The following is a 6,042-nucleotide window of genomic DNA, read 5'->3' on the forward strand; positions in this document are numbered from 1 at the left end:
CAATGCTGCTGCTTCACAGCCTCCAAACCTCAGTGGCTTAGACCTACAGGTATTTATCTCATGTGCGTACCTCTGGGCTGGATCTGTTTTTGGGTTTTAGTTTCAATGCTGCTGCTTCACAGCCTCCAAACCTCAGTGGCTTAGACCTACAGGTATTTATCTCATGTGCGTGGACCTGCAGGCTGACTGCGGCTTGGCTGCTCTTGGCTGGCTTGGCAGTGCCGTACTTGGCAGGGCAGAGTTGGACTTCAGAGTTGTGCTGAAGTCCAGGCCTGTCCTGTGTGTCTTTGTCCTGAGACCCAAGCTGAAGAAGGAGCAACAGCATGTTCTTCGGGTAGAGAGCAGGAACTTGACAGCTCCCTTGGTGCCTCATGTCATAAGTACCATTACTCCTCTCCATCGTCTGTGGAGCAGCACGGGTCACCTGGCAAATCGGACAGGAGTGCACACAGGCTCTGCCAAGTGCAAAGCACAAAAGCCGCAGCAGATTGTCTTCGTCACTTGTTTCATCACTGAAACACAATATCCAACTTAAAGCAAAGTTTTTTTTAGCTCACATTTCAGAAGCTTTCCTCTGTGGCCTGCAGGCTCCAGGGCAGAAACCGAGGCATGGTGGAAGGGCAGCTTCTCGTCGTGGTGGTCCAGAAGCGTAATACAAAGCAGGCAGCCAGCGAGGGAGATGAACCCTTCCAGGTCAACAGCGGAACCCTCACGATCAGCTACCCTGTTCACACACGAGCTAACCGGGAAACATTCCAGGTCCAAAGCATGGCACAAAGGATGTGGGTGTCTAACTGTAATTCTCTTACTGGGGTGAGGGGGATGCATAACTGGGAACAACGATGCAATCTACAAAGAGCCATTTTTCTTTTGAATTCAGGAACCTGTACAGGAAATAGGCATTAGATGGTCCCTGGTAAGTGTTACTGATGAAGAGAATGACTCATAAGGAATGGTACAAAGTGCTACTTCACAGCAAGTGTGAACGATTTAGTGTCACTGAAATGCTGTGCGTAAACAGGTACACTGAAAGAAAGGAAACACTTTAAAAAGAGTAACTTTCAAAAATCTTTTTTACAAATGTGAGGGTATGCCGTTTTATATTGAGCATGTGTTTTATTGGCGATCTCACCCGGTCGTGGCCTATCCTTAGTGAAGTGACAATCTACATGCACGTGTGTCTCCTACTGATAAAGTTTCAGAAGCCGCTCATAACTGATTTTTGAAGACTAGTGGTTGTGAGCCATATTCTGTGTGGCTTAGGGGAAAGTGTTTCATTTCTTTTCAAACAAATTTTATTGGGTTGGTTTTCATCAGTTAACCCTTAATGCAGATCCACCAGATCCCCCCAATAATGCTAATGGTCATTAGTAATCCTCATGGTAACTGCTGCTCACACCTCTTCCTCTGCTGGCTTGAAGGATCGTGCTGGCTGCGAGCCCGGCACCCATGTGGCCCTGATGACACTCGATGAGCACAGGATGTTGGCGCCGTGACTCAGGTTGGTGCCTGTGTCCTTCGAGGCTTTGGAGAATGAGGCTGAGTTTTACACATTTGAGGACAGGATCAGAAAATGTAAAAGTTGAGTGGGCTGGAGACCCTGTAGTTCTAGGGTGGGTTTGTCTGACAGCGCTCGGTGGATCTCAGATGTATCGAGAACACACTCTTCTTCCTGGGTCACCTGCTTCCTGACTGATAATGCTTGAAGCCTTTGGACTGGTCTGTAGAGCGTGATAGAAGAATCTATTCTGGTGCTGAGGCAGCGGGGCGGGGGTCTCCAAAAGCCTCACAGGGGTGCAGGTCCTCAGTTTCCCAGCTCCTGTGAGACACAGTCCCGGGCACGCAGCAAAGTAGCAATCACTGGTGAGGAGGAGAGTGCTTTCCCCAGGGGTGGAGACCAGATGGGAGAAGTAAATTGTCCTGCTGGGCTCCACAGATGCAGATGAGTCTCTCTGTTCCACCTGTGTGTGCAGACAGAAGGTGCTCACAAGTGACTTCTTATATCCCAGTTTTAGTCATTCGAAAAAAAACTGACACTATGGATTTAAAACAAGTAAAGAAATTTTTAGGCCGGGCATGGTGACACCTGTAATCCCAGCACTGGGAAGGCTGAGGCAGGAGGATCGCTGTGAATTTGAGACCAGCCTGGGCTACATAGTGAGTTCCAGGTCAGTCTCATAGTGAGACCCTGTCAAAAAAAAAAAAGAAAATTTTAGGAAAAGATAAGAATTCCAACTCTTCTTTTAATTTGCCAATCCCATTTTCTGTTGGGGAAACAGAGTGGCAAAAGATTGCATTTTAAAACAACAAACTGAGAATGGCTAACTGCTACGAGAACTCTTTCTGGCTTAACCTTTTCATTACTTCTGTTCTTAAAACTTAAAGGGTAACACACTTAATTTAGTGAATTACGAGAATGGGCTTTCGGGTTAGCTCCTTAAATAGTAATCAGAACAGTAAATGTTTGTGGACTCCAAAGACATGCTCCCTGCGGTGCATTCAGTAGTGTAGAGTAGTGGCTGACGGGCATTCACTGCCCCGTGGACAATTGGCCAGAAAGGCGGTGTTCAGCTTCTTACTCCTTTTAGTTATAATCCAGGCCAAATCCAGGAGGCAGCAGGAAGCTGAGGTGAAATTTCTGTATGGTAACAGCCTAGCATTTGAGGCCGATATTAGTGGCTCTTTCTTTGGGATCAGATAAGAGCTGATCATTCCAGGTCTAACACTTACAGCTCTTTGACCTTGAATAAATTAATCTTTCTAACCTTCAGATGCTATCTGAAAAGGATTAAGAGCATTAAGTCTCTTCTACAGTCATAGGGATTAAATGAAATAGTATATATTGGCATTAAATTTTTAAAAATTGGTCATATTAATGTTCTAAACTTGTATTTTCTTTTCTTTTCTTTCTTTTTTTTTTATATACTCTTTTTTGGGAACTGGGTATCAAGCTCAGGACCTTACACTTGTGAGGCACTTGGTGGAACCACTGAGCTCAATCCCCAGTCCTTGTAAGGTTTTTCTATTTGAGGAAGGTTTGAATCTAGCTCCAGGCATTGACAGTAATAATTTCACGAACACTTGAAAGTTTGGATTCACTAAAATGAACGAAGCAGTGGGTTGAATTATCTGTTCTACGGGGAGCAGGTGGTATGGACACCTTGTAGATGTTTAATCCCTATAACAGCTGTCACTCAAAGGGGTTTGAGAAATTGGTAACTCACCCAAGACTACATGCTTTGTAGCTGCTAGAATCTGGATTCTAATTATGTCTGTGTTGCTTTCGAGTATTTCTCTGCCTGCATAAGCACGTGTAGTTCAGTATTACTTGGAAGTAGCAGCATCATACAACAGAGAACTTGGTGTGTGGTGTCCTCAGTGGACGAAGGATCTCCCTCCCCAGTGGCATTTTGGTTGGCATGGTTACATAGGGCACTACTGGCATTCAGTTGGGGGAAGTAGAGGTGCCAAATGACCTACAAGGAATGGGAAAGTCCAAGGAAATGCAGAACTGTGCCTATATACTCGAGAATTTCGCATCTTCTGTATAACTTGGTTAAATATTTATTGGGACACTCTAAAGAAAAGAAAGAGGTTAGTTCCGGGTTACCACGTTGGAAAAAATTCATAGGTGTAGTTTTTATTGCAGCGTTCCACGCTGTCTTTGTCACTCTTCTTGGCACTGAGATGCAGTACCCAACACCCACAACTTTAAGGCAGAGAGGTTGATTTGGCTCTCGGTTTGTAGAGGTTTCAGTCCGCAGCGGCCGGCTCTGTGGCAGGCAGCATGGCAGAGGGGCCTGATGGAGGAGTAAGTGAAGGAAAAGCTGCTCACAGCATGGCATCCAAGAAGCAGAGGGTCCCAGAGCAGGAGTGAGGGAGGTGTTGAGCCTTTCCTCCAGCCCCTGCGTCCTGAGCAGTCAGCCAGCAGCCCCCACGTCCGGTCGCCTTGCCTGGTCTCACCTGTAGGTAGAAAATACAGCGGATGCCGACGGTCCCCATCACGTCGCCTCCTTGTATGTGGAGAAGAGGTTTCTGATCTTATTTCTCCTCTATCTAAACTTGTATAAGTATTCATCGGAGTGTTATGTTGTTCTGAAAATTTTCTTACTGCGAGGCCTGTCATTCATTGGTTGCTTTTTTTCAATATTGATTTTATAAAATTGTGTGCAAGTGGGCTGTATTATCTGAATTCCATTTCAGTATTGTAAAGGACGTACAGTAAAGTATTTATTTAGGGTGTTGGATTCGATCACTTTTCGTGGATGTCAAGCATTTTGTCCCAGCAATGGGAAAATGACGAATACACTGGCCAGTTCCTTGACTGAAATTCTTACAGTTTAGTTTTGTGTCATTTAACCATCTAGATACTCGTGTCAACTCTATTTCCTGAATAGTGGGGGACGATAGCTGCATGGAGTAATCCTGGTATATTTGACTCCCTTCTGCCTACAGCTGAGTGCTTTCTGAAGTCTGATGCTATTCTTATCCAGGATGTTCTTTATTCCCACCAAGAAGCCCCATGAGGACGCCCTCATATTTTCATCTAAGTGGGTGATAAATCTGTTGGCCGGGATGGGTGGAGCCTAAGATAAAACGCTGCGTCTTACTGTGCGCGTCCTCCCTGCAGGCTGAAGATCAAGGTCAGCTTCAGCTCTGAGTTGGTGTTAGTCAATCAACACACACCTTTGATTCAGTGATTTTCTTCTCATCTAATCATGGTGCCATATACCATCCTGTCCACCCCACATTTTTCCTTCTTGCCCCAAAGCAGATAAAGAGGAATGGATCAAGCACCTTTTAAATACAGTTATGCTGTGATTGCTCCATTTCCTGACCTCCTGGAACAGTAGCTGTGTGAGAGAGGGAACCCAGGTCCCTGCAGTGTCCTGCACAAGCCCTGTGCACTGTCCCTGCCAGACCCCTTTGCAGACACTGTAGGTTCCCACTTGTAGGCCCGGCAGCTTCCTTCCTGAGGCCCCCAAGGCCCCCGCCTTCCTCATCCGGAGCCCTGACCTTCCTCCCGGGATGGATGTCCGTGACGTGTGTCCCTGGCACTCCTCCTTTCCACGCATTCGCCCCCCGACGCTGTGGTTCCTTGTATCTGAGCACCCCACTTCTCATGGGTTGCAGTTGTGGGTTCTTTCTGAGCTTCCTGGCTGATGTGCGGTGGACCGTGGATGAAAGGAACCTACTTTGTTGTTCTCCTGATTGATTTTCTGGGAATATTCTGGATCTCAGGGTTTACTGGTGTTTATTCCGTGTCTTTAACAGCTTGCATTTTTTCATCATTTCTCAGGCTTCCTGGGATGTATGTGATATCCTGCAGTACACAGTTGTATACTCTCTTTTCTGACTCTTTTGAAAATTAAAGTGCTTTTACCCATTTTCACATTTATGCTATTTCCCACATCACTGACGATTCCTGATTCCTGAGCTCTGCTTGATAGAAATCTCATTTGCAGATCTGCTTCTTAGAACTTGAGAAATCGTCTCTCTGGCCCAGAGAAAGGCTTTCACTTAGTGAAGGTAGGACTTTGGTGAGATTTCTTCACTCCTCTTAGGGTAAGAAAGCCCTGACACACCCGTTTGTTTAATTCTTTTTAGGTCAGATTTAAGTTCCAGAGGCAGAAAAAAAGGGACAGGAGTTGGGAAGTTCTCTGCTCATTTTTTCATCCAAAAACTGTCCCACTTTTCCAAGTAGCAGATTAACAGTCCTTCCCTGAAGATCACTTTACTTCGGGCATAGCTTTTTGTCTTTTTGCTGCTGTGAAATTTTACTTTGGTCTTTACTTTGTCTTTTGTGATACATGTTTGTTTGGTTGGGACATTGATTTCTCTTGGCGTCCTTACAGGTTTTATGGCAAACATTTGTACCTGGCTCCCTGTCTGTCTTTTAGGTTTCTTGTTAAAGAAAGTATTTAAATTCCTGACCTCGGTTAACACTGAAATCTGAATAGCCTTTCTTTGTTTAGATGACAGTGTGAGTTTTTGTTTTGGTGTTTTTTTTTGTTGTTGTTGTTTTTTTTTTTTTTTTTTTTT

At 45.2% G+C, this 6,042-nt stretch overlaps 1 protein-coding gene across 1 annotated transcript in view; it reads left to right on the forward strand.

Moving 5' to 3' along the window:
- The first annotated feature begins 765 nt into the window (after nt 1-765).
- The window catches only part of Ncoa7 (nuclear receptor coactivator 7), a 113,087-nt gene continuing 107,810 nt past the window's right edge, over nt 766-6,042 (forward strand). The window contains exon 1 of the mRNA XM_010625761.3: nt 766-782. The gene's annotated coding sequence lies outside the window, so the exon portion shown is untranslated. The remainder of the gene's footprint in view (nt 783-6,042) is intronic.

Source organism: Fukomys damarensis, unplaced genomic scaffold, assembly GCF_012274545.1.
Source record: "Fukomys damarensis isolate Sample0158 unplaced genomic scaffold, DMR_v1.0_HiC HiC_scaffold_14, whole genome shotgun sequence".
In the NCBI taxonomy this organism is placed as follows: Eukaryota; Metazoa; Chordata; class Mammalia; order Rodentia; family Bathyergidae; genus Fukomys; species Fukomys damarensis.